Raw genomic sequence first — 10,000 nt, 5'->3', positions numbered from 1 at the left:
TCTCTCTCTCTCTCCAACAGCATTTCCGATCGGCACCGCCTCTCTCTCTCTCTCTCTCTCTCCCTCCAACAACAGCATTTCCGATCGGCACCGCCTCTCTCTCTCTCTCTCTCTCTCTCTCTCTCTCTCTCTCTCCAACAACAGCATTTCCGATCGGCACCGCCCCTCTCTCTCTCTCTCTCTCTCTCTCTCTCTCTCTCTCTCTCTCTCTCTCTCTCTCCAACAGCATTTCTGATCGGCACTGCCTCTCTCTCTCTCTTTCCCACAACAGTATTTCCGATCGGCATCGCCTCTCTCTCTCTCTTACTCACACACACACACTCTCTCTCTCTCTCTCTCTCTCTACCTCCCTCCTTCCCACAATAGCATTTCCGATCGGCACCGCCTCTCTCTCTCTCTCTCTCTCTCTCTCTCTCTCTCTCTCTCTCCAACAACACCATTTCCGATCGGCACCGCCTCTCTCTCTCTCTTTCCCACAACAGTATTTCCGATCGGCATCGCCTCTCTCTCTCTCTCACTCACACACACACACACACACTCTCTCTCTCTCTCTCTCTCTCTACCTCCCTCCTTCCCACAATAGCATTTCCGATCGGCACCGCCTCTCTCTCTCTCTCTCTCTCTCTCTCTCCAACAACAGCATTTCCGATCGGCACTGCTCCCCCCCCCTCTCTCTCTCTCTCTCTCAAGAGGCGTGGCCGGTGCCCGGGTAAAGAGCGAGGCCCCCCCTACACCAACACAATGACCGTCCGATAACCGCGGAGAGCAGCCAACGAACCAATAAATAATAAAAAAAACACCAAAACCAGCCCAGATTCCAAATCCAACGACCCACACCAACACTCACCCCCTCCACACTCCTCCCCCTTCCCTGCTACATACTACACCACCACCTCCTCCTCCTCTTCCTTCTCCTCTTCCCCCGTCCCTTTCTCCACCACCACCCCACTTGCTCCACAACACCCACCCACCCACCCCACCCCCTCTCTCCTCCTTCATGGACCCGTGTGGGAAAGGGACGAGGGACGAGGAACCATTGGGGGGGGGGGGGGGTTGGGGGGGGGGGAACCATGAACCAGTCAGTTCCTGTTGACGATGATGGTACAGCACTGCCGTCATTACAAGGCAAGTCTCTCCCGGGTTCCGAGGTTGGTACAGGAGACAGGATTCATTTCCTGTCTTCTCTGGCAAAAGGGAGATAACACCAGGGCCGGGGGGGTGGGGGGAGGTGGGGGAGGGGAGGGGGGGGCAGGGAGGGGTTGGGTTGGGGGTGGGGGTGGGGGTGGGGGGGCATGGGGGTGTTGGGGTGGTGGTGGTGGTATTACTGCTATTACTTTGCTTCTGGTGTGTGTGTGTATGTGTGTGTGTGTGTGTGTGTGTGTGTGATGTGTCTGTGTGTTGTCTGTTATGACTGGAGCCAGAGAGGCAATGTACTGCTTGCATGTCTTTGCTCCCTCTGTGCTGTAGCTGTGGAAGTAGTAGTGTAGTAGTAGTAGTAGTAGTAGTAGTAGAAGCAGCAGTCGTAGTAGAAATTGCAATGGTAGTATTATGGATATGAATATGGTACAGACAGGACGATCCTGAGTGCTCCATCCCAACGGATGGATGGACGGACGGATGGATGGATGGATGGATGGATGAATAGGCACCTTAACGCGAGGGTGGGGAGGGTTATGTTGATGGTGGTGGTGGTGGTGGTGGTAGGGGGGGGGGGGCGAGGAGCGGGGTGGGGGGGGGGGGTAGGAGGTTATGATAAGGCACCGAGATGAATCATTCAGCACGCGCGGATCAATGCATTGCTAGCAAGCAAAGGAACAGGAGAAATATGGTAAGAAAACTGTGCCATAAGATGGTCTGTTGTCACAAGGGGTGGGGTGGGGTGGGGGGATGGGAGGGCGCGGGGGTGGGGGGGGTGGAGCGGTGGGCCATGTGGATGGGTGAACGAAAAAGTCAGGGTAAAGAGATGTAAATGAATACACTTCAAGCACAGACAGAGAGAGAGAGAGAGAGAGAGAGGGAGAGGAGAGTAGGAGAGAGAGAGAAAGAAAGAGAGACAGACGACAGAGAGAGAGAGAGAAGGTGGGGGGGGGAAGAGAAGGAGAGTGAAAGACAGATAGGCGGACAGAGAGACAGAGGGAGACAGAGGGAGAAAGAGACAGACAGACAGACAGACAGAGACACACAGAGAGACAGAGGGAGACAGAGACAGACACAGACACACAGAGACAGAGGGAGACAGACAGACAGACAGACATACAGGGAGGCAGGCAGACAGACAGAGAAACACACACACACACACAAACACACACACACACACACAAACAAACAAGCAAAAACACTATGCGACATGGTCACACTGGGGTTGAAAGGAAATGACAGAACTCACTACAAACCATATTCATCTCTCTCTCTCTTTTTTTCTTCTTTTCCCCTCCGTATTGTTGAAATCACGGTCAATATATCTTTGTATGTTTTATCAAATTTGTTAGACTAACAGCAACAACAATTGTATACGAATGCAACTTTTTTTCTTCTTTTTTTTGGGGGGGATAGCCGTTTCACACAACAGTGATAATTAGACAACAACATCATCTAATAATCAGACAATAATGTTTGATGAGACAATAATTATAATAGAATAATAAAGGGCTGACTTTCATATTGTTCTGTTCTGTAACAAATCCCCCCCCCCACCCCACCCCCCGTTTCTTTTTTTGTTTGTGTGCGTGTCTGTCTGTCTCTGTGTATGTGTGTGTGTGTGTGTGTGTGTGTGTGTGTGTGTGTGTGTGTGTGTGTGTGTGTGTGTGTCGCTCTAAAAAAGCCCTGCCCAACATTTTCCTTCTGGAACTCGTTTTCTCCGGGTAATTTTTTTTTTTCTTTTAAGTTTCGGAGACCTGGAGGAGGAGGAGAGGGGAAAAAAGGGGAGGGGGCAGGGGGGGATTGAGGGGTGGGTGGGTGATGGGATCGGTGAGGGTGTGGTGGGAAGAAGGTAGACTAGGGAAGGGGGTGGGGGAGGGGAGGGGAGGGGAGAGGGAGGCTGGGTGAAGAAGGGTGTGTGAGAGAGAGAGAGAAAGAAAGAGGCAAGGATAAAACAAGCGAAGAAAGATGCGCTAAAAGCTTTTGTGTGTGTGTGTGTGTGTGTGTGTGTGTGTGTGTGTGGAGGGCGTGGGAGTGGGGTGTGGAGGGGACAGGGGGTATGCAGTATTGCAGTTATGGCTGTGTATTACTACTGGTGATCAGTCTAAGTGATCAGTGTGTGTATATGTACGTATGTACGTGTGTAGGTATATGTGTGTGTACATATGTGTAAATGTTTAAAAATTATATATTTATGTGTATGTATATGTGTGTGTGTATATGTATGTATATATATATATATATATATATATATATATATATATATATATATATATATATATATGTATATGTGTATATATATATAATATGTATGTGTGTATGTATATGTATATATGTATGTGTGTGTGTGTGTGTGTATGTATATGTATATATGTATGTGTGTGTGTATGTGTGTATGTATGTATTTATATATGTATGTATATATGTTTATATATGTGTGTATGTATATATGTGTATACATATATATATGTATATATATGTGTACATATGTATATATATATATATATATATATATATATATATATAGATGTATGTATGTAAGTATGTATGTATTTGTGTATGTATATATATGTATGCATGTGTGTGTATGTATGTGTATGTATGTGTGTGTGTATATATATATATATATATGTATGTATGTGTACGTTTGTGTGCACATGGTGTGTGTGCATGGGGTGTGTGTGTGTGTGTGTGTGGGTAGATGTGCAATGCGGTTTGGCTGTCTGAAATGGAGAGGCACGTAAACTTCAGTATTCTGTATATTTGTATATAGCTATTTCCATTTGGTGCCATTTAATTTTTAATTTATCTTCTTTTTTTTTTCTATTCATTTTATTCATTTTATTTGTTTGTTGTTTTCTTCTTATGTTGGACATGTGCTGCTGCCAAAAAGAAAATCTCTGTACCAAAGTATAGACAATAAAGTTTGTGTATTGTATTGTGTATTGTATTGTGTAATATCATCATCTTAGATGAACAGACTAAAAAAAAAAAAAAAAAACAAAAAAAACTTGAACTCTACTACAACTGGTGCCACTGCTGAGAGGTTTTTTTGTTTGGGGGGGGGGCTTTTTTTTTTGTTTTTGTTTTTTTTGTTGTTGTTTTTTGCTGTCCCCCCCCCCCCCCCTCCCCGCCGCGGCACACACTGGAAAATTCCAACGCAGCAATTTGACAGCATACTTCGCGGTCTTAGCGATGTCGCGTGAGCTTAGAGCTCCACTATATAACTTAACCATGTCTGAGGGACAACCAAAAAAAAAAAAAAGGGAAAGGAAAAAAACAAGGAGAGAAAGAGACAGGGAGAGAGACGGGGAATGGGAGGGATTTTGTTTTTCTTTTCTTTTTTCTTTTCTTTTCTTCTCTTTTATCATCTAGCCTTCAAACATGGCAAACAACATGGAAAACACACACGCTCACACACACACACACACACACACACACACACACACACGCACGCACGCAAGTACATACATACAAGCGCCCGAGTTCGTGCACACGCTTACGCATACATATATACACGCAGAACAGAGTGAAGATAGATGGACAGATGGACATAGAACTAAATGGACAGAGAGAGACTGCATGAGACAGACAGACAGACAGACAGACAGACGGATTTAATGTTAATGATGGAGACAGAGAGTGTGTGCGTGCACGAGTGATTGAGAGAGAGAGAGAGAGACAGATAGACAGACAGACAGACAGAGAGACAGGCAGGAACACAGAAAGACAGTAGAGAGAGAGAGACTGACGGAGAGACAAAGGCACGCGCGCGCGAACACACACACACACACACACACACACACACACACACACACACACACACGACAATTATATGCTCCATGAAAAAAGAGCACAAAAAAAAAGACATGATTTTTCGACTGGTTTATTACAGACACGGGGGGTGTTCCCAGTTACAAACGAAGGTTGTTTAACGCTACATCGGCCACAAAAGTCATTCCACGGAAGACAATACGTATGTTCACCCCCTTTTGAAGACGGCCATACTTCAATGTGTTATGAGAAGAGAAAAAAAAAGGGAATAAAAAAAAAGAAGGGTTAAAGTCTCTAGCATGTTACAGTTTTAATAAGCGTGAGCTCATTAGCTTTCTTTCCCACAGCTATACACACACACACACACACACACACACACACACACACACACTGCGCAGCTGTAGGTATTTCTGTTTGATAGAAAATAAATTTAGAAAAAAGCCAAATGTGGGGAAATGTGTGGACCTCCACACACACACACACACACACACACACACACACACACACACACACAGATACTGAGAGAGAGAGAGAGTGAGAGAGAGAGAAGAGAGAAAGAGAGAGAGAGAGAGAGACTGAGATATATATATATATATATATATATATATATACTGAGAGAGAGAGAGATACTGAGAGAGAGAGAGAGGAGCGTCAGAGGGATTGCTATAGGCGAGAGAAATGTGGGGTGGGGGGAGGGGGATAGTGTAGCGCGCGCGCGCGCGAGTGTGTGTGTGTGTGTGTGCGCGCGTGCGTGCGTGTGTGTATGTGTCTGTGCGCGCGCGTGTGCGTGTGTGTATGTGTGTGTGCGTGTGTATGTGTGAACCTTCGATTTCTACGTTTTGTTTATCAACTGAACATTCTTCTTACGTTTATCCCTCGTTAATATAGATTGAGTTCTCTCTCTCTCTCTCTCTCTCTCTCTCTCTCTCTCTCTCTCTCTCTCTCTCTCTCATTCCTGGTGCGGACAAACTTGGGGAGACTACTTAAGAACAAAACCAAATATATACATATATATATACACACACATATAACGAAGAAAATCTGCCAAGGAAAAACGAAAAGGAAAACCGTTCCCCCCCCCCCCCCCCACCCCCCTTGAACAAGATTTGTGTCAACAGCCCCAGTCACAACAACAAATCACAGCCGTTAAGTGCACCAGCGCGCGCATGCAAGACATTTCCGCATCCCGACAATTTTTCTTTTTCTTCCTTACCCCCCCCCCCCCTCACCCCCACTTCTCCCTAACTGCTCTCACAACAACTGGATTACTGTCGTTCAACGACACCACCACCACCCCTCCCTTCCTCCACCACACATCCCGCAACCCAACTTCTCCACATGAAACGAAAAAAAAACCCGAAAAACAAAACAAAACAAACAAAAAAACCCAAAAAAACAAAAAAGAAAGAAAAGAAACAAAAACGAAATAAATGAAATGATTTTATTTTTTTTAAAGAATGAAATAAAGCCTGTGTATTCTTTTTGCGACACTTCTCCGGTTCCGCAATTTTTTTTTTTCTTTCGTTCGTTTGTTCTTTCTTTTCTCCTTCTTTCTTTCTTTGTTTCTTTCTTTCTCCTTCTCCTCCTCCTTCTCCTTCTTCTTCTTCCTCCTCCTCCTGCTGCTGCTGCTTCTGCTTCTTCTTCTTCTTCTTCTTCGTCGTCGTCGTCTGTCTTTTTTTTGTCTTTTTCTTCTTCTTCTTCTTCTTCTTCTTCTTCTTCTTCGTCGTCGTCTTCTGTCTTTTTTTGTCTTTTTTTTTTGTATCCCACCATTGCTCAACAAAGGAGGAAAAAAAAAAGTCAGATCCTGTCAGTGATGTACAATATCTGTCGAGGGTCCCTCCCATCCTCTCCCGCCACTCTCCCTTCTAACCAGTCTCGCCCCCCCCCCCCCCCCCTCTCTCTCTCTCTCTCCCAACCCATCTCCCACCCTCACCCACCCCCACACCTCTCCCAAAATCTGTCCTTCTTCCAACCCACAACCCCCCTAAAGAAAGAAAGAAAAGAAAGAAAGAAAGAAAGACAGTGACGTGTCACTTGGAACAAAATGCGAGGTCCCAAAGTCCCCTTGAAAGCTTTTGTTCCCCCCCCCCCCCCCCCCCCCCCGCCCTCCCCCCCCCTCCCCACCACCCCCTCCCACCCCATCCACGTTCCCCTCCTCTCCCCCCCACCCCCACCCCCAGCCCTCAGCCCCCCCCTACACACACACACACATCGTGGGTACCATCGCGCCACACGGCAAAGAGTCTGGCATGTCGTTTGCCAAATCCCCCGCCGGAGTCGTAACTATGTGCAATTTTCTTCCTGACTGCCGGTGAGGTATGGCGAGGCATCTTTTGAGAGACGTCTTGTCTTGTCTTTTTACCCACAAACCTCTCCCCCCCCCCCTTCTCTCTCTCTCTCTCTCTCTCTCTCTCTCTCTCTCTCTCTCTCTCTCTCTCCCCATGGTGAGCAAACAAATAAATTTCCTTGTATTGTCGGAGCGAGATTTCTCTCTCTCTCTCTCTCTCTCTCTCTACTTCCCCCTCTCTTGTTCCTTTACATTATTACACCCAACCTGTCTCCCCCCCCCACACACACACACCCACCCCTCCTCTGTGTACCTCCCCTATCCTTTTTCCAATGTTTCTCAGCTTTGTTTTCCATTCCATTTTCTTCTCCACGCCTCCTGCATCCGCCCCCCCCCCCCCCCCCCCACACACACACACACATATCCTCCTCTCTCTCCCCCCCCAACCTAATAAAACCGTTTCCCGGCGGGCTCATCTGCGGTGTTTTTGTCTGCATAATTTCCTCCTGTAACGAAGCCATTCTCTTGGGTTTCTTGCTCCTGTCCGCCCAGTCCCCCCCCCCCCCCCCCCCCTCCACCCCCGCCCCCCCCCCCCCCCCCCTCCCCCCCCAATATTCATAGCTTTCAGCTTCGCCTCAATCTTTCCCACATGGCATCCTCACCCCACGAACTCTCTCCTCCACTTTCTTTTTTTTTCTTTTTTTTCTTCTTCTTCTTTTCTTTTAGTTTTTGTCCCCACCCCCTTCCCACCTTTTTTTTTCCTTCTGAATTCCCTTCTGGGTCCATAAAGCACCCTACGCTTCGGTTTTTTTTTTTTTTTTTTTTTTTTTATTTTTTTTTTTTTAATTCTCCCTTCACCTACACCCCCTCCCCCCTCTCTCTCTCTCTCTCTCTCACCCCGCCTCTCTCTCCTTTCTGCGAAGCGATGCTGGCTTAATGCCACAACGACTAGGACTCCTGTTGTTGTTGTTTTTCTTTTGTTTTTTTCCTCTCTCTTTTTTTTTTTCTTTCTTTTTTTTTTTTTAACAATGTTCTCAAGATGGTTGTGTATGGAGCCAGGGAATAGTACCAAGGGTGTCATCCCGATTCACCTGTTCCTGATTCGCCTTCGTTCTCAGTTGCTCTCTCTCTCTCCTCTCCCTCTCTCCTCTCTCTCTCTCTCTCTCTGTGTGTCACCAGAGAGAGACAGACAGAGAGACAGAGAGAGTATAAGAGCAACGAGAACCGTGCCGACTGGCGAAACGGAACAATGATCAAAAGTCTCAAGATGTCACTAAAGGTAACGGCACAATCATTCTCTTCTCTTCTCCTCCTTCCTTCGTGGGCTGCAAACTCCCACGTTCACTCGTATGTGCACGATGTGGGCTTTTACGTGTGTGACCGTTTTTACCCCCCCGCCATGTAGGCAGCCATACTCCGTTTTCAGAGGTGTGCATGCCGGGTATGTTCTTGTTTCCATTACCCACCGAACGGCTGACATGGATTACAGGGATCTTTAACGTGCGTATTTCATCTTCTGCTTGCGTATACACACGAAGGGGGTTCAGGCACTAGCAGGTCTGCACAAATGTTGACCTGGCGAGATCGTAAAAAATCTCCACCCTTTACACACCAGGCGCCCGTTACCGAGATTCGAACCCGGGACCCTCAGATTGAAAGTCCAACGCTTTAACCACCCGGCTGTTGCGCCAGTCGACGGCACAATAAAATAACAGGTAAAAAAAAGTCGGAATAGGCGTCTCAGACCTGAGGTCATACGGACTGATGCTAACAATGTACATGGACATGGACAAGGGCCTGAGAGAATTCAGCGTCTGGCTTGCTTTCTAGCGCACCCCTCCTCCCCCCCTCTGCCCCCCTCCACCCCGCCCCTACCCCCCCACCCCCCTACCCTTGTACCTACACCTCCCCGAAAATCAAATGGGTTCACATGGTGCAGACCTTCTGCCAGAATGTCTCCTGCGGGTGCCAGTTGCATTGCTTGGTTCTAACTTTTTGACTGTTACACGTGACTAAATGCCTACGTTGACCGAACCACGCTATTGGTCAGTTCCATACTAACACACACAGTTAGTAGCGTGTTACGACCGACCATACTAGGCTCTTCCGTCCGAGCAATGCCATTGGCTCTTGGCTGCGCAATATTATGTACTCAAAAGTCTGAACAGGAAAGGCGTTACGGCTGAGAGTACTTTCAACCACTTGCTCTCTTGTGTGGGCCTCTGTTCGGGTTTGACACACACACACACACACACACACACACACACAAACAAAAAAACAACAACACCAATAATAAAAACTGCTCATTGTTTGCATCATGGCAGTATGCATGTTAGTACCACAATGTTATAAGCTATGCAACCACGACCATGACCATGAACAACAACAACAACAACAACAACAAAAATGTGATAGTCTTTGTCATAGCTTTCTACTTTACGGCGACATAAAAGCAGTGCTTATAATGTATGGTTCATGAAATATTGATCAAGCTCTTACTATTTCCCTGCGGCGTTTGGGGCTGTGGGGGGGGGGGGGGGGGGGGGCGGGGGAGTGAGGCCTGACATTTCACGTGAACATTCACACTATACATCAGTCGAGCTATAGGCGCGGGGTGGGGGGGGGGGATAAATTGAAAAAAATGTGACGCACTTTCTGACCATAAAGAAGGGTTAGAGCGGAACTGACGAACAGCGATATACAGCATAACACCCAACTCACTCAAGGGGGGCGGAGGAGGGAGGGGAGGGGGGGGGGTGCAAGGAAAAAGTGGTGGGTGGGGGGGGGGGAGTTGCCGATGAC

General features: G+C 47.3%; 1 protein-coding gene across 4 annotated transcripts in view; it reads right to left on the bottom strand.

Annotated features, from left to right (window-relative positions):
- Window positions 1-10,000, bottom strand: part of LOC143284538 (plexin-B-like) — a 440,596-nt gene that overhangs the window by 266,340 nt on the left and 164,256 nt on the right. The window lies entirely within an intron of this gene.

The sequence above is a fragment of the Babylonia areolata genome, chromosome 8, assembly GCF_041734735.1.
Source record: "Babylonia areolata isolate BAREFJ2019XMU chromosome 8, ASM4173473v1, whole genome shotgun sequence".
Lineage (NCBI taxonomy): Eukaryota > Metazoa > Mollusca > Gastropoda > Neogastropoda > Buccinidae > Babylonia > Babylonia areolata.
The sequence above is the reverse complement of the archived record's forward strand: the minus strand, read 5'-3'. Positions and strand labels throughout refer to the sequence as shown.